The sequence below is a fragment of the Vanessa tameamea genome, chromosome Z (genome assembly GCF_037043105.1).
Source record: "Vanessa tameamea isolate UH-Manoa-2023 chromosome Z, ilVanTame1 primary haplotype, whole genome shotgun sequence".
NCBI lineage: Eukaryota > Metazoa > Arthropoda > Insecta > Lepidoptera > Nymphalidae > Vanessa > Vanessa tameamea.
In genome coordinates, this window is record NC_087341.1 from 11,830,289 (window position 1) to 11,850,383 (window position 20,095).

General features: G+C 31.7%; 1 protein-coding gene across 1 annotated transcript in view; it reads left to right on the top strand.

Annotated features, from left to right (window-relative positions):
- The first annotated feature begins 48 nt into the window (after positions 1-48).
- Positions 49-20,095, top strand: part of LOC113401643 (neurocalcin homolog) — an 82,415-nt gene continuing 62,368 nt past the window's right edge. The window contains exon 1 of the mRNA XM_064220436.1: positions 49-215. The gene's annotated coding sequence lies outside the window, so the exon portion shown is untranslated. The remainder of the gene's footprint in view (positions 216-20,095) is intronic.

The following is a 20,095-nucleotide window of genomic DNA, read 5'->3' on the forward strand; positions in this document are numbered from 1 at the left end:
ATAGCACAGAGTAAATAATGTTATTCTTATATTTTACTTTATGGTAACACTGAATCACTCTGCAAATATGGCGTAGGTTTCTACAAAATGCAGTGGTAGATTATTAGTTGTCAATTCTGAATTTTAAATTAAAAGACATGCACTTAGGATAAGACTTAATCCAATCAATAAGTGAATTAAGGAAGTTTAAATGTGAAATGTGAATTTTGCGCAATGTAGGTGAAAAAATTATATACCTTTTTAAAATCAAAATAAGAAATCGTATTAGATTGAGTTGCTTATATTCTGTAATTAAATAAATGGTCCACTGTTTTTCCATAATAATCATCTACTACATTGTCATTTGTTTACTGAGTACCTATTTTGTCAAGACATATAATATTGTATATTAAATGCTTTTAATTTTTAGTCGATTGTACTAATATATTTAATGAGAAAACGTTAGTTTTAAGTTAAATGCGAATAAAATGTTCTTATAAATTTAAAATAGCAAATAAGTAAGGTTATACTGAGTTGTTTATGTAATAATATTGTAAGTGTGCGCATTGACTGTGATTAGTTTAATCCACGAGAGTATTAAGTAATTTACAAGACGAAGATGTTCCTGGGAAAGAGCATGGAGAAAACAGGTGAGTTAATATTTTTTCCAGTGACGTTTTGTTTACACATCTTTAGCCTTTAATTCTTTTCATATTTCACTCCACAAATGCTAAGCATATTGTGGAGGTCTGCTTTAACCATATCTCTAACATCAATTCTGATATATTTTCAAAAGAGTATATAATCGAGATTTTAATGAGGGAGATTTAATAATAAAAACATATCCCCTAGTGTTAAAACATTATCAAAGCCGAGAAGAACATTTGAGTATAAAACTAAAGTGATAAAAGCACTATCTGTTTTAGGAGAAGATTAACTGGTAACTATACAACTCTTTGACAGCTAAAACTACATGTACATTTCTAGATAGTATAGAAGTGGAATAAGATACATGCATAAGCATAGAGCTTATGCATGTATATTATTTGTGATTATAAGTAGCCAAACAAAAATAATAGGTAAACCAATTTATAAAAAAATCATGAAATAGTCCATACATCTGTTCATATCATTCATTTGTAACCTGTATTTTTTATGGTTTACAAGGAATGTAAAACAAAGATATATATATATATAAAACACTCAAAACTCAAATTATTAGTTGGTTCTTTAATTTTTTTAATTATGTCTAGAAATGGTATGATATTTGAACAAGTAAAGCTACACAAAAATAACGACTTGTATTTTTGAAATATTAACATCTGTGAACTCTGGTTTAGTTTTCTTATAATTTATTAGAGTATAAGCTAGTAGAAAGTGTAAGTTATTCAAGAATAACTTTTAAAAATTAATAACCCTATAATGTCTTACATTTTAAGAATGGAATTATATAAGAAAGTATCAATATTAAGTATGCAGTTTGGAGACGAAAGTTAATTTTTTTAAAATATTTTACACATAAATCTGTTAGCTTCCTACCTACAATAACTTTTATTATTGTTGAAGGTTCTAATATTTGTATGGTAAAAGGTTTTTTGAGATTTCATTTTCATCGTAGGTATATTTTTTTTTGTTTTGCTGTTTCCAACTGGTTGACTTGAACTTGATCACTCTAGTCCAGAAAGGTCATAAGGTTTGATAGCTGTCATCTTCACATTTACGTAGCTGGCATCCTCAAAAGTTTTCCATCTCTAGCATACCAATGCATAATGTTTGTTCTGTTTATTAAAGTTGCACCTCAATAGTTGTCTGTTGGTTACTCCTTATTGGTCACTTGTTAAGCAATTTTGCATATTTTCCTGCAAAGTACCAGTATAAGTTGGGCTTTTCTCCGTATCCAACTTTTCAAAAGAATAGATAAGTGATTAGACTGACTTATAATTCTAAGCTCTCGAGATTTAATCTCCTTGAAACTAATATATTATTTATTAGGCTTAGTATTCTTTAGGCTGTCAATCAAAGTATAATGCTTTACTTTTCACTTAAGAGGACAGTCCTTGCGGAACGCCTAAATAGCGCTGACTATTTTCAAAATATCTTAAAACTGGAGCATTGATTATGGATGAAAAAAAAACATTCAGTATCTTAATAGATAGATCTCAAGTTTTACCGCATATAATAATAACCTAGTAAATTCATCGTCAACATCACTCCAAACACTAAAATCGACCTTTTCTATTAAATTATTTTAAGCTATTTAGCTGCTAGTTTATACATGTATTTTTGGTTAAATGGGGACACAAAAGTGTAAATAAGAAGTTCACCATGTTCAATTTCTATTATATCACACAATATTATAGTAATTTTTATTTAAATATTGCTTACTTTTTGGCATTCGTCGTCCATACTTTTTAATATGGAGAAAATAATTTGACGGTTTTGAGTTATTATTCGACATCGCTGTCAATAAATTTTCAGTCCCTCCCCAGAGTCCAAAGTGAAAGCACGTCAATTTTTATTTCGAGCCGAGTCTTATAATTTCGCGAATTGTCTACGCACACATAGACAAGTTAGCATAAGGGTGGGGCGCGAGTGTCGTGGGATGCAATTGTTAATTTTTACTTTTCAAGAAATCAGATAAACTAAGTAAGTAAGTATTACTAACCGGTCTATCTATTTAATATCTATCTTATTCAGAATGAAATGGGAAAACGTAAAGAAAATTATCGAACACATAAAAAAATACCAATTAAAAACATTATCTGTGAAAATTTTAATTGTCTAGGTTCATGAGATACAGCCTGATGACGACAGACGTACAGACAGACAGAGGGACGGTCAGTGGAGTCTTAATAATAAGATCCCGTTTTACTCATTAGGTATGAAACCTTAGAATCACTACTTTTTTAAGTAAAGTTTAGTTCGTAATTGCAAGTAGAATTGTGATGTTTTTGACAAAATGGTGATGATTGATTAATGTAAACATTGTTTAATTTGAGCTTTAATTGTTATATTTCTGAAACTAAATAAATTTTTGTATATAGTTGTATTTCAATTTTGTGTAAAGGGATGGGGTGCATTTGGACAATTAGACAGAGGGTATATTCGTACGCGTACGAATGTGCCGCCTTAAATTTTATTAACCACCAGTATATCAAATTTTTTTTTTATGAAATAATATGCATAGAAACGTATCTTCCCATAACACTAGAAGTCGTAAGATACAGAAAAACCATTGAAGGAAGAAAACCGGGTAAATCCATACTAATATTATAAATGCGAAAGTAACTCTGTCTGTCTGTCTCGCTTTCACGCCAAAAGTACTAAACTGATTTAAATGAATGAATTTAGTACACAGATAGTCTAGAGCCTGAGAAAAGCCATAGGCATTTTTAATTGGAAAAAAGTGTTGTAATTGGTTGAAAGGGGGGAAGAAAGGTTGTATGAAAGTAATGTAATTTTCTTTAACTTTTAATGTTAAATTCAAACGCGTACGAATTCGTGTGCACATTTCATTTCCGTGTATATACAGATAAACATTAAACTAGAAGAGAGACATAGACAGAAATAATTGAAAAAATAGAACAGGAAAGGAAAGCCAAAGCAAGGCAGTGAAACGTAGTTTGAAGGAACTTAATTCAAGACAAAAGAAAACGAGAGGCAAGCAAATAGAAAGCGATGAAAATTCATAGGAATCTGAAGGATCGCTGAATTATCAAAGACTGTACAACGATGCGATACAAAATTATTGTAAACATTTCGCTTATACTGATTGTAAAGATTAGAATAATCAAAAAGTAAACGAAGGATGAACGATATCATTTTTTGTTATTTTTCTAAAGAAGGATTTATCGACTAGTAGTCAAGTCACATATTATTAAGTTAGTTCTTTGATAAATAAATATTTTTGTAATAATTAATAAAAAAATTACGATTTTAATTGGCTTTTTAATTACCTTGTATGAATCTACCCCAAGGCGTACGAATTTACCTCGTTTACTGTTCGAACGTACCCTTACCATACCATACCAATACGTGGGGTACATTCGTACAAATATTTTATGTAGAAAAATGCCTATAGCCCTTTAACCTTTTGCCATAATAGTTTTGGACTTTTTTGTAACAATCTATAATATATTTGTTACAATTAAGTACACAAACTAGGTATATAAATACGACAATTAATCACATAGTAAAAAATTAAAATCTAAAAAGTGTACGAAGGGTAACCACTTTCCCCTAATGTCGAATTAAAAGTACAAAATTGTAAAGATGAACATAGTGAATACCGGAATGTACCTGAATGTAATGTAATTTTTGCACTACCCTGCTTATTTTTTTCTCTTAATACGAAATTTAAAATAAACGCCAACTCATACTATTACTCATGTCGTTTAGTTCGTCTGCTTAATTCCTAATTATTTAAATGCTTAATTAAAATAGGGCATAGTGCTAAGCAAAAACGGTTGATATACATTCCATTTTGTATTGATGCTAGACTTAGTACCTTTCATGACCAGATACCATCAACGGCCCGCCCCCTTGATTTTTGTGTAATATAAAATAATTTTAATTGACTTTTATAACCAATAAGATTTATGTCTTTAGTTTTTAGTTAATTAAAAAAAACTGATTAATATTTACCTCCATTATTTTTATTTATAAAATTTAAGTAAGTGATTATTTAATGTGTCTTTACGCCCTAATTCGGTATACCTACCAATCTTAAAATATCCAGAAAATAATAATAATTTAGTTAGAGGAGAGCAGTAGAATCATTAAAAATTATAATGTATATGAGGCATCTTAATGCACTCTGACCGCACCCTATGCTAAAAAATAATTTATAAATTATGTTTGCGAGTGCCAACCTTATATCTAATACATTACTCGTAATTAAATGTATTTTTATAAATCCTACGTTATGAACGCGCAATGAAAATTTAATTTATTCGTTGCACCGAAAACAAGCAACTAACTGTCTCCGAGGATGCGTACGATACACTGCACAATGCAACTGTATTATTGGAAGGTACCTATGTGTGTGTTCTAAAATAAATTCCCACGCTTACAAACTACGCTCTTAAAAGTAGACCTACTGTAACACTTATATCAAACACCTAAGCCGAGTGTACCAAAGCTAATTAGTAGCCTAGTTGAGAACAGCTTTGGTGCAGATAGTAGTACCGCTTGTCTTACACTCTCATCAATAGGTATGGTTAACATGTTGACTATAATTTAAGGCTTATTACTTTTTTAGGCACCTGTTAAATCTTATCTTCTTGGAAAGAGACATATTGTCTCAAGTTATACATTTAGTTATTAATTTGTTTTATATGAAAAACATATTAGCTTAGGTTTAAGAGCGATATTTATAAAAAAATATATAGTTTCTTTGTTTGTCTCCTATGCATTCCGATAGCATTTGTCCAATTGTGTTTAAACTTTGTACAGTTGTTGTTGACGTTTGCGTGCAGGTTTCTGGCATACTACCATCAATGTACAATGAGCGACGCGCGAGTCGTATCAGATAATTATTTACAAATCAATTTAAGACACATTGCAATACATGCAGTTCATTGTGATTGACAAAAATCTGCCACGACTTCTGGAAAAAAATACGCATACCTGACAGGAACAAGTTTGTTGTTTGTTTGCTAAGATTGATATATCTTAGCAAACAAACGCCACTTAATGATTTTTAAGTAAGATAGTATACGTTAAAGCTGAAATGTCTTTAGTGTTACGAACATTCATAACATTATCAAGTATTTCAAATATTTATAACTGAAAGCTGAGTCTATTTGAAAATCTATTGATATTGGGCGCAATTCGATTTCATCATCAACGGTGACACTGAGAAAAATATTGGAGATCTGTTATTTTTGTATAGTAAAGACCACACTTTACGTTGTGAATCTTATACATTTAAAAAAATATTTAATAGTATGTTATTGACACTTAACCGATGTACTATTTCAAAGAGAACATTATTCACATCTTCATATGATACTAATTAACGTATTGTTATTTAAAAAAATCTTCAATACGGCTTCACGTGCCACCTAAGAGATTAGGCACGTCATTTATATAAATAAGAAGATGAAGTGGACCAAGTCAGACTCTGAGGAACCCTTGTATTAACTGACCTAACCTAACGAATTAGATAAGTTACAAAATATTTTAAAGGATCTTGTGCCATTAGTACCAGTAACAGTTTTCGAACAAGTCCATAGAATCCAAATGATTTAGGTATAATGCAACGCACAAGTGTAATACAATTTTCAAGGATTTAAATTGAACAAGCACTTGTGTCTGTAAGGCGTTTTTTTTTAAATAGTTATGTCGAATTTTAATAAATCAAATCAAATATGTCTATTTTGCTTTTAATATTATTTCACTTGATTTATACATTTTTTAAACGAAAGGTACTAACCATAGTATTTTGTGTCTAAATGCATGTTTATCTTCACAAACATGAAGCTTTTCATATCAGGAACTTATCTTATCTGTTTAATAAACTGCCACCATATTTTGCTCACAAACAAGTATATGATATATATGCTAAAGTTTGAGCTGAAATATTTTTTTTTTATAAGTGGTATATTTTAGTCGAATACGTATATTACTTAAATTACATCATGTTATTAAATACGATAACAAATCGTTAATTGCTTCGTGCATTTGTTAAATGCGTAATAATTAAAAATAAATTGCTGTCACTAATTTAATTTATCATTGATACAAATATCTTTCTAGTTCCACATTGAGCATTACTTGGCAATGTAGGTGAGAAACAAACGGTACATTCATTTATGGTTCCTTTGTATACATCGTTGCTACTTGAGTAGATTTTATATGAGGATAATAAAAGTATTTTTCTAAACATTTTTTATTTTTTATTTCGAGGAAATACATTTATTTTAGTTTATCAATAATAAAAAACTCTGAATTATTAGAGGTGACAGGATTATGATTAGATTGGCCAAATACCACCCAGACCGGCTAATGAATTCAGAATCCTACGAAGTCAAATAACACTCATTCAAGGACATTCCGATTCAATGAAGATGTCGGGTATCTATGACTTCTAAGGCAGACTCATAGTAATGCAACAATAGTTCATATTAATTTTCTTTTAGATCCTAATATTGAAATTTTGATGGTTTTTGGTGATAAAAACATGCAAGCATACGAAAGTAAAGATAAGATACACCGAAGGCACTGACGACATGTCTTTGAAGATACAGATTTAACAATATAAGAAAAAGTTTGAAGTGAATGGTAATAATAAGGAGTAATGCTTAAAATTATACGTATAAAATATCATAGTAAGGGATATAGGTATATATAGATACACTTAGAAAACTTTCATCATTCTTATTTTCATTTATTCCCACTGATATTTCTAATGCTGGTTTTGATATAGAAGAAAACATTTAATGTACAAATGTTTTTTAGCTTACTTCGAGACGAAAGCACAAAGCTTTTTCCCGGTGATAGAGCATTTTCTTTAGTTCTAGAAATATTTTTAATATTAACAGTTGGTTCGCTTACCTTACCATATAAACGTACTTTTACATATCTTCTCAGGCTGATCGCGTGACTTTAGCGCGTTTGACCTTTGTTATAATTTCCGATATAAAGGTAAACCTAAATGGTTCACGTTCAGAACGAGTTATAAATGCATATCGTTAAGTTGTTATTATATAAAATACAGTAAACCTATATGTTCAAATAAACATTTAATCAAATTTCGACTTCTACAAGTTTATGGCATCCTCTTATACTGTTAATGGAAATCATGTACATCCATAAAAAAGAAATTTACTACGTTCATAAAAAGGTTACAAATTAATTATAAATAAGATCTAAACAAACGAGCTAGCTCACTCTAAAAATAATTCAAGTGTGATGTCATATAACAAGTGGTACACATTGGTCTATACGCAACTGAGAATGACATCAGTTTGTCCGCCATTATCATCTGTTTCGAGTTTGAATTATTTCTAATTTAACAATTCTTGTGATTCACCGTATTTTCGAGAGAATAGTATCAGAATAACCTTGAAACACGTTTGGCACCACCGGAACTGGAGAACGCAACTGTGGTCTATAAGATAATATATTTCGTCAACCTATTTCTTAAAATAAAATTGTACTATTCAAAATTAATCAAGACAAACTATATATTTTCATCGTTTAGTGATAACCTTGATTAGTTATTGTATTATGAACGATGGACTGCAATAATAGCATCATTAAGAATATTTTGAAATCCATCACAATTGAATCATTAATTTTGGACGAACCAGAAAATACCGCTCTTTATGTATATCAAAAAATGACAACAGTTTATAAAGAAATACCTTCGCGATTATCCAAAGCAATTTACCTTTTCCAAATTCATCTGGTCAACAAGTTTTGCTCCAGCCTCGAGACCTTTTAGACGCGTACAGAGGAGTATTTTAAAAGTTAGATTTCTTTATTACGTAATGATTCTGCTCCATATTGAGTAAACCATCTCCATAAAACATGCGTTGCTCTATCATGATCGGTTCGAAAGCATTTATGTTAAAACGGACATGTTTTTGTAACTTAGATAGGTTAAAAATATGGTAAAACAGAATCAACAGAGTCGTAGAATAAATTTAATTAATATTAATGCTTATTACATACTGAGGAAAGGTGACATTTATCTACACTAGGCACTGTGTTTTTTTTATGGAAAATCTATTGCTGCGCTTGGTGGTTTGACAGACACGTATTCCGTGACGGCAAACGGTATAACGATCTCTTATGGCATTCTCCGCCGCCCTCTACTCCATTTTGGTTGGTGCGTATACTTCGTTTCTATATAATATTATAATAATGAGAAGTATATTAATTTTACTAAACAAAATCTATGTTTTTATTTGTTTTAGGATATGGTAAAATTATGTATTTCCATTAAAATATGAAACGACTGCAAAATGATATAAGTACAAAATACAAACACTGCATATAAAAGTATGACTTATGTCGATAAGAGCTGTATATCATGTTACTGTAAGTCTTTACTTTTCCTTAAGCTTGATAACCGAAAGTGGCAGATAATAGCGTTTTGTATTAAGTGCAAGTAAATAGGCTTAAGCCTTACTGGTCTTTAAATTTTGCTTCCATTATTTATTTCTATTTCTACTTGCAATTTATTAGCATTTGTATTTAAAAATAAAATCTAATTTTAAAATAATTGCTGTCTTTTTTTACAAATTACACATCTCAAAAACACTAAAACATGTTGTAAGCACGATCGTTGCTCAAAATAATGTTCGCCGATAACACAGCTTAGAGGGGCGCGCTTTCGTAAGTAAATAGACCTGTAATTTAATAATAATACATAATAATTTGTAATTCATTATGTATTATGATGACTAGAACCTATATTATTATTATTTGAATAATGTTATATGTATTGTTCAATATATTATAATATAATTATTTAAGTTCAAGTCACGTATTTAACTTTAGCCATCACATGGAGTCCTACTAGCACTAACAATTCATAACGCTACAGGCATATTTTATAAAAAACAACCCAATATCTAAAGTATTTTGTTTTTCCATTTGGAAAGCCCACTTAAAGCCGCCCCAATGTTAGTTTTCCCACACGTTCCTTACACGCCATAATTAGTATGCTTTTTGTTCTTTAATCTTCTTTATCTTGTGGATATTTCATAAATAAATCTGAAAAATATGGTAGTTCTTTTAATTGTAATATGATAATTTTTCGGCAGATCTCTCGTCAAAACTGTGCCGTAATGACTTTTTTAAGAAACAAATATATAATGTTACGGTATGTGGTTATTCGTCCAAAACTTTTATCATAATAAAAATAAAACGAACGGATTTTACAGAAAATATCTAATGCCAGCTCTAGATTAAATGTAAATGTAATTAATTGACTAGTTTTTGGTTCAATAACCTATAGCATAACGAGCATAAAAAAAAAAGAAATTTAAAAGTACAGAACCATTATATTACTTTTAACTTTGAACTGGATTTAGCCATGCAAAATCAAGTCAAAGATTAGCAATTTTGCGTTATAACCCGCTCTTAACGAAACGTGACGAGAAACGTTCCGCAGAGGCTATTGTTATTTTTCCTGTTTATTTAAACTCGGAAGTGATTAATTTCATTGTTTCTCTATAGGTCTAAACTTTTGTGTAGAAATATTTTTAATATTATTTTTACACACTACAAACACACCTTGTGTTTTATACATGTTTTAGTTTTGCCAGAGCTACACAAAAGCGCACGGGTTCCATTATTTACTATCGTACCTATTATATTGCTCACATAAGAAAAACGATATTGAATAATAAGAAAATTCTATTTTAACGCTGTATATAAGTTAAAAAACCATAATATTTTTTTTCTATATTTTAACAAACTTATCTCTATCTTAGTTATCTTTAGAGAAAAGTGAATTGTTAAAATCTACGTAAAAGTAAATTTATTACTCATTTCTAAATCAAAGTCTCTCTTAGATTTGTTATATAATATTTTAAAAATACATGTCGTGTACGTATTCAGTTTAATTATGAATATGTTTCTCACGTTGCTACGATGTCTACTTTTTGCTCCTATTACGTCGCACAATGCGTCACTTTATGTTCTTAGAGCCGTGCCAATAATTTAGGTGACAGTGAAATGAATCACAACATTGCCTACAACATGTGGCTTGTTTAGTGTCCAAGTGACGTTTAGTGGTAGTATACAGTATGGAGTATATCGAAAAGCAGTTTTAATAATTTTAGAAGTGGACTAATTTTATTCGGTTAATTTTTCTCTTAAAGTAATTAAAAACGAAATAAAAAAGTATAAATATTAATTAGACTTTTGTCTTTGTACTAACCTCAAAAACGTTTGTTTTAGTAGGTTAATTTTGGTACTATCGGCGTATGTCTCATTTAAAACGGCTTAGTCAAGTCTTGAAATGCAATTTAAATCTCATTTCCTATTTAATGGGAAAAAGAAAAACTTTAAATTTCCAATCAGAAAAGTATCGTAATATTTCCTTGTAATAAAATAAGGTTTTAAGAATTTCAGTTATGAAACATTACTAACGATGTACCTCACTTTATTAAGCTTTTACTCAATATTTTTACCAATATGGTATTTTGCACAATAATAAGGATTAGATTGCATAAAAAAAAATTAACATCACGCCTAAAATTGTAAAACGCCTTGTAAAAAGAATACGGGGAATCTGGATTATCATCTGTCGACAGTCCTTAGAAGGTGACGCTCGCTTTGGGGGCACGAACTCGAATTAAATATTACCAAAGTAAAAAAAATCGTATTAAAACTCTACCATTATTTGAATATGACTAAAATTAGCATGTATTTGAGTTTCGTTTTCGGTTCCAAAAGTTCGTGCGATTCCAATAGAAATATAACAGGTAAAAAATCGCCGAAGAAGAAAGGTCTCAAGTCTCAGAAAGAGTCACAAAGTCAACTTGGCTTTGAATGAAACTCATGCCCAGTATTTTGTTGGAGTTTAACTAACGTTCTTTTTAGAACCGCATAATCGTTAAGTCTTCCCATCGGAATTATATGCGCTTCATTAAGCAATAAATATGGTGAGGAAATCGAAACAGCGCTCTGCCAACATCTTGAGCGATTCGAGGTCCTCATTCGATCTTCTCAGCAGTTCATCGGTCAAACCCCTTGGTCTGGGGTTGAGGATAAATCCAGAGCAGAACTGTGCTGTCATGTTCATGAAGGTCCATTTAAGAAACTAAACTAACTAAACTAAGAAAGAGCAATGAAAGAGCGGACGAGCAAACCAACAAAGTGGCTCTAACAAAAAAGGCGGCACCTAAAGTGACAGGCGAGGAAGACCACGGAGGGATGCCTCCGTGGTCTTCCTCGCCTATCACTACGCACGATAAGTGTGGACGCCATGAGAGTCGGCTCTGAAAAGGGCGACGTAGCCGTCCACTACGGCTGCTTGATAAAACGGCCCAAGCCTCGAAGATCCGTGGGAACGATCTGGCATATCTGAAGAACAAGGTGTCGCAATCACCCCACTCAGCTCCTGGACCGTCGGTCTCATCAGACCAATAAGTGCAGTAAATGAGGTTATTCCTGAGAGTCAACAATAATATAACAAGGACCGACAATTTAACTTGACCAGTTATACCACCAAAGATGAGACCAGAGTCAACCCCGAGATCATGCAGTGAATGCATGCATAGAGTTCCGGGCCCTAGTGACGGCTACCTGCAAGGTTCAATCAGCCACACGTAAAAAGATTATACAGACCTATCGGCACGGCAACGAAAAGCTCTTGGAGGTGGAATTTGAAGAAACCCGTATATGACAACGTCCCAAGCCATCAAAGGGTAAATGTCGAGATGGAACACGGTAGCGCTGAGGGAAGATTCATGGGCCTGTTTGAAGTGGACGGGAACTCTGGGCTGGGAACTACCACAGCTATTGTAGATAAAAGGGATACCAAGACACGAAAAGACTTACAAAGTGAGAAACTTTGATGAGGACAAGAAAGTAGTAGTCACCTCCACGATCGAAGCTACCAAAGATCTGAAAGATGTTCTAAAAAACCGCTTTGACGAAAATAGTAAATCAAGGGTACGCACTACGGTATCCGTACTAGTGAATGGGTTCAAGAAGGCCATACCTGACTACTAACATCACCCGTGAGCTGTACGCATCTAAATCTAGGTCTATATCAACAGTTACACTGCCAGCCCTATCGTGCACGAAAAAGAGATAGATTCACTGACGTCAACATACCATCTGACCAAACCTGAACCTTATATCTGATCCATATGCAGGAAAGAACTCCTAATGGATCAGGGATAAAGAAGAGGTGAAGGGTTATGCTTCATGACCCTCCACGAATCTCAGGGACCGACCTACAGCGATGTCATCATAGTTCGGATTAGGAGCGCGAGGTTCTGAATACAAGAAAATTATCCTCACGCCGTTGAAGCGATCACAAGAGACACCAACACCTGTGTCTATTACACGAATGTTGGTGATAACGCAATCGGCAAATTCATTAGCCGATCGGTGGGACTCAGCGATGACCATCCTAGAGCACACCCTCAAATATGCATTCACCAACGCGACGTAACTCTCGCCGGAGCTGAGCACTCTATGATGCAGAGTGGAGCAGGGTCCTCTGGATCACTATACCATAAATCATAACTATAAGGTATCATAAACATATAAAGAAACATATAGTCAAGTCAGTATGGCTTACGTCTTTCGAGGAAGACGGAGATCTCCGAATCAAGCGAAGATCTGCTGATGGTTGGTTTATAAGTTATTGTAACAAACTATAACTAGTGCAATTTGAAAACACTTAATAAAAATGCCAAACATATGAGAGAAGAAATTACCGGGAATAAAAAAAGGACTGGGCAACTGTGAGGCGGTGGATGTTGTTTTATTAATAAAAAAAGGCAGCTGCATTAAGGGTAGACTTGGGACTATTTTTTTACGTGGGATACATACACTATGAAAAAATCTGAGAAATGTAATTAAAAAAGAAATATTAAAAGAACAAAAGTACCATTGGTATTAAGTCTAATTTGATTCCATGAGTTATAAAATCAAGTAGGTTTAAACGCGGTATTTGGAATGAGCCTACTCTCCACTACTACTTATGATGATTGCTTCTCGAATTTGAGAATATGGCGTCGATCGCATTTAGATGCGACCTGTATCGAGTTAATAATATAGTCGTTTGATGCTTAGGTATCTAACGATTATATAATTAAAATGACAATTACAATTATCATCAACGCAGTAATTTTGGTGTGTTAACATAAAGTAGAAATATAAATGTTTTTGGTGACTTGTCAAAATAGCATCTGTACTTAGCTACTTTCCTTTGCGTAGAGTAGAATATTTACTCCCACGAGTAGTAGTACGAATAGAGTATTTACTCCCTAGTATTGTGGTATTTATCTAGACGGTATCAAATATTTGGGAAATCACCAAGTAATTAAACAGCGATATCCCTAACTTTTTTGTAAAATTGGGTATGCTAGTTATGAGTTATGTGCTAGTCATAAAGTAAGTATCATTGCGTTGGTGACATTTAGTTTTCTATTGTAATTATCAGTAGATAGTGTTGCGTTTGGTCTGGATTTGTGCCAGCTAGTTGAGACGTTGAGCTACTGTGACTCGATTATGACGCCGAATATATTTAACGTAACAGCGCAGACAAGCTCGTGTGCCAAATGTAAAGTTCACTAACGTTAATTTGGCAAAAAGACAGGGGATGTAAATAATAATGCCTTATGTCATCGTATTTTATATCGATACCAGTAAGCTATTGGTAATTGATTGTTTTTTTTTGTTTCGTAAATAAGCAACTTAGACTTTTTCTTATAGTAAAGTAACAGTTAATGCTGTGTGGTCCGTGGTCAAAAATCTCCACTTTAAAAAAGGATATTTGTTTTTTATTCGATCACTTGCTCTAATCCGGGTCTCTCGATACACATTTGGCAGATTTTCATTTGATACAAGCAGGTATCCTTCACCGCCGAGCGCGATTTATAATAAAAACATATTATGTATTAAGCAGAGTAAGGTCTACATTGTTCTATCCAAGGGGCCGTCTCGGCCGTTTCGTGCATATGTCTTATGTTTATATTTAATTATTTATTTAGTCGCTGTCTTGTTTTTTTATTACTTTTTTGGCTTTTTATTTGTCCATAATATATATAGCTGAATGTATACGCGTATGTGTTTTGTACATTCATTATATCACAGTAAGCTTAATAATGAACATACATCTTAATATCACAACTGCTAAGCATTTACCTAATTAATCTGAAAACAAAACGGCTTCATTATCTTTTCTCTAAAGTTTTATTTGAAAAATGAGTCTCCCTTATTAATTAACTCCGGGGATGTAGTAGCTTCCGTTCTTATTGTTCTAGGCCTTCCTTACAACTATCTGCCCTATTATACAACCGTTAATTGTATGTTTGTTCGAGCATCACGCAAAACGCTGAAACGATTATGATATTGTTGTGTTAAGCACATCTACATGTTTAAAACAGTATTTCATTACGATGAAGAAAATTGGTGATAAAACTGTAAAACCACTTATGAAATGTACCCGATGGCTACGTAATGAGAGAGTTCCGAGACTTATTCCGAAATTAATAAGCGCGAGGTCTCAGTGAAAAATTAGTATAATAATTAATATTTAATTTAATGGATTTGTTTTGTTATACTGAAATAAAGTAGAAGTCGAATGTATGCACGCGTCCACAATTATAAGTGCCCATTCAGTTTTAAAACATAAATTCAGTATATAATGAGACCTCGTACATTGCCCTGAACATGACATGACATGACTGCTACGCTGAGGGTTGGCTCCCGACGAGCGAACTCCTTAATGGTTAACAGAACAGACATAAAATTTCGTATGCGCATTCCACTGTTCCAAGCTTCTAAACGTCTGGCGTAATGGATGGTGTTCATATTGTAAAGTCCAAATGTCTACAATTATCTGCAAAATTTAGTCTCGCCATTGCAGTTCGTAGAATGTTGCATGTTGCATTAATCAGTGACTGATATTTCGCTTTTATATATATAGATTATTAAAATTCCTATTACTATTAACAACAGTTCCTATAATAATTAATAAACGGTATGGACTGTACCGTTTTAAAGTTATACAATTAATATATGTGTGTGATATGTTGGTTTATATCAAATATTGTTTGAGACAGTTGAATATTATGTGTCACTAGAATTTAATTAATCTACTCCAGATACAATTTACGACTTTATACTGATACCGATTCCAATTAAATCCGTTCATCTTATTTGCGATCCTGTAGCTCATTGTATTAATAATAATTAATAATTATTCGCTACTAAAGATATCTATTACAGTTCTACCGAATTTCTTTCTTTATCTGTCTTCTTACTGCTGCTCCTATATTTATAAAATTCGTGTACATATCGTAGTATTTTGTGTGTAGTTTTGTGTAAGTGAAACACAATGTAAGGCTGCTTTCAAACTTCACTCTGTAAACGCAGTTAACCTCAAGTATATGTGAGTAACGATTTTAATAAATCGATATTCTTTGTTTATTTACATAATAATAAAGGCTTTATTCCGATTTAATTAGATTTAATAAGCGCTAGAGAATCAAAGCGCGATCTTCTTATTCATTAAATTTTAAATATGTGTAAATAGGTTAAATTACTATAAAGTTATCTTAAAATAGAACAGTAAAATAGTATATATTTAAGTTTTCAATTAATTCAATTATCCATACTTGGATCTACCCTATTGCTACATGCTTTCTCACTTCGTGTAATGACATCTCATTAAGAGATATCATAAGTTCATCACATATAAATAGGTCACGATACACAACTATTTTGCTATAGGTGGATCATTTTTTTCAACCTAACGATTTTGCGTATTTTACAAATACGTAGGTACTAGTTAATAAATTTGTGTTATCGTAATCTCCAAGAAAGTCCATGTACATTATTTATTACTTTATTTAAGTAGCACACTACTTCCGGTAGTTTTTTTTGATCAAAATAATATTTTAAGGCTCTCCAATAAATTATCTACAAACTTCTTTTGTAGTGAATTTAACAATTAATTGCTTTTTTTTGTACAGTGGCGACATGGGTGATCATTAAAACAAACAATTAAAAAAAAAGCATAAATCCTGTAAAATTTTTGAAATACATATTTTAAAATAAAAATAATGCTTTTACGACGCTACTAATTGCGATAGAATGTAAAGTAACTATCGAGGCGACTTCCGGAGGGTGCAAATTAATGGCTCAATTTTTGATTTTGTTTGAGATAGCTGTATTAAGGTACCTGAATTTAAATCTAGGGGCTAACTTATAAAGCTGCAGATCCCATGGTTGTGTTGTCATGTTGGTTCGATTCCTAGATTGGGTTCCTAAAAGTTTTTGAATTTTCTATCAAGAAAGATGATGTTGATAATAATATGCATAAGCCTGCATTGATTTGAATTATCTAATCGTATTTATTTTAAATCGTAAAACAATACGCACCCTACGTCATTCCTGTCGAATTTGGTGGTGAAATAATTACGTATTTAATGCAATTATAAAAAACAATATGAATACATATTATCATCATATGTATTAATTTTTTATTTATTTTTTCTTAATTCATAGTGTATTTGCGAAAGGAAAACATTTTGAGGAAACATTCTTGTAATATCGAACACTAAATTTGATTGTAAACATAAGAATTGATAACATTGTATTAATTGGACAAAACATAGATCTAAGCTCATAGTATTCCACCACGCTGCTCCAATGAGGGTTCGTGGATTATATCTATCCATATAGAGATCTAAGCTCATAAATACTCAATTTTGAATTGTATACATGTTTCCGTGATTATTATTTTTACGACACGTTAAATACAAATTTATTTTGGCTATTTTAACAGTGGCAACTATTTCTACCTATTCTACCTATACCTTTTATATTAACATAAATATTTTGGCACACCGATAAAACTAAAATTATCATGGCTATTTTAATTTTTTATTTATATATTTCCGTTTAAATGTATATATCTTTGTGTCAAATCACTAGGAAAACAACACTAATCGACACAACGACATTATATGTGATGTCTAGACATCTCCCGCATTGAAAACTCTTTTATTTTCATTTCATTTGTCTTAAGCTTTGTCAACACATGTGCGATGTACTATTTTTAACCTGTGGCAATCGATAAAAATACTTGCTATTTAAACGCTCAACTTGTCCGTTGAAGCACTGTCGTCGTCGGCACAGTATTTATACATCTTTTATCTTAAGTGTACGACATTAACTTTAATAGATCCACATGTTCATAATTGATATAATGATCCCTAATTGATACTTGAAATTTATAAAAAGTACGATACAAAGTCGCTTTCTGTGTCTGTCTTTATAACCGCTTCTCCGTTTATCCGCCTTCTTTCAAATACAACGTATTTCGATTCGGTTTCACTAATAGAAAGAGCGATATACAAGGTATTGTGTATACTTTTTTTATGTATATATATTTCCTGTACACACGTACAGAAGAAATATGTACCAACGGATGAAATTGGATGGTTTAGGTTGGTTTAGGTCCGATCCACGGAAAGTTAATAATATTCTTATTTCACCCGGACGAAGTCGGCACGGGCAGCTTGTCATTTGTTAATATTTCGGACAAAATTTTTGAATGGTGGTATTTTATCCAAAAAATCTGTTTTTATACGTTTTTATTGCTCATGCTGGCTAAACAACCTTAGGATAGGATTTTAGGATTAAGAATTTAAGATACATTGTACTAAAAATTGTTGTTATTAAAAAGGCCTACAGAAGAGTCCGCGTCAGTCATATACGTGTACAGAATACATTATTTGTCTATTTTCTTTATTTGCATAATATTTTTTTATGTATAAATATAAATATATATTCGTAAAAAAAGTATTTTTTTGCGAAGCAAGTTTCTCCAGAATAATGTAAGGGATAAAGTAAAGTTCATACTTAGATATATAAATATTAAATGTCTTCATGTATTTATAAACTCGTCCGTACCATAATATCAATAACATGACGTATTACTTGGCTGTATAAAAAGTAGTTTGTTGGATACGGTCTAGGTAAATACTCACATCAAGTAATTACTAAGTTGAATACGTCGAATAAAATTTTCTTAGAATTCTATAAAGTAATTACAGAGAGAAACAAAACGGAACTGCACTAATGGCTGTTTTTTAACGGCACAAAAGGGAAATATTTCACAAAGGTTTCAAATTTCAAAGATAAAAACTATTTATATTTTTAGTCTGCAATGAAGGAACTTAATTTACTTGAAATTTGATATGTACTGTTGAATGTAAATAGTGTACAAATAATATTTTTTTTGAAATCATATTTCGAAAAAATCGAATTTCTTTTTTAGTTTTTTTTTTCGACAATATATTTTCAAGTGACGTCTTGCATTCGGGAATATTGACGTATCGTGACGTATTAAATTCATACTCAGCTACTAGCGCCAACTATCGTACGACATAGAAACTGTTAACACGAATATATGTTAACGATGTTCTCGCTTAATCCACCAGGTGTCGCTAGTGGTAAGTCAAACGTATAAACTGTAAGTACTCACCATCGACTACTGAAATGAATATAATCCTGGGTGGAGTTCTAATGGAAGATAAGGTTTAGACATTCTAGGGCTATGAATGTTTTGTTGATTTGAAGCAAATCAAAACAATAATATAAGTATAAACAATAAACGAGCTTGTGATGCGTATCAATGTTGAAATAGTTTCTGATAAGGATATACAACATTTGGTAAAAAATTAAGAATGAAAGATAAAGTAATTATCTTAATACATCCTTCAACAGTATTGGTTTCTATAATAAGTTTTTTTAAAAGTACTAGTAATGCCCCAAATTAAATAAGGCATTACTAATATTCTTTTTTAGGTACTCCTTTTAAGGTACAAGGGATCGATCCTGCGACTTTTTACATCGCTAGGGGCCCATAAACTATTGCGCTACGGACGCTTATAAAAGATTCCAAAGTTATTTTTAACTTGTCTATTAAAAAATTTAATAGATAACCTAAGTTAAAAAAAAACATTGATAAATAAGGCACATTGATAATAATATTACTCAATACACGATTAAAGATAAAAAATGGTGGCCTTAGTTTTTGTTGATTTCTAAGCGAGATATACATACATTTTGTATTTTATTGACATTTTTAATTATACTTTACTGACATACTTTGTAATTAAAATAGTTGAAAAGAGTAAATACTGAGTTTCAGACCACTTCTTCTCGGTAGATTCTACTTTGCGAACCAGTGGTTGCTTTAAATTTAATTCTGCGCTGACACATTACGAATTAAAAGTGCTTTCATAAGCCAACACGAATAGAGAACTTTTGAAATTATTAAATTTTGGCAAGTAAATACTGGACAATTCTAAACGATATTTCTCTTCTTTCACTTTCGTCAGTATTCGTAGAATCTCTATGCTCGCGCCTTTAACGCCGTCTAAAATTATTTTTGTAGAAACCA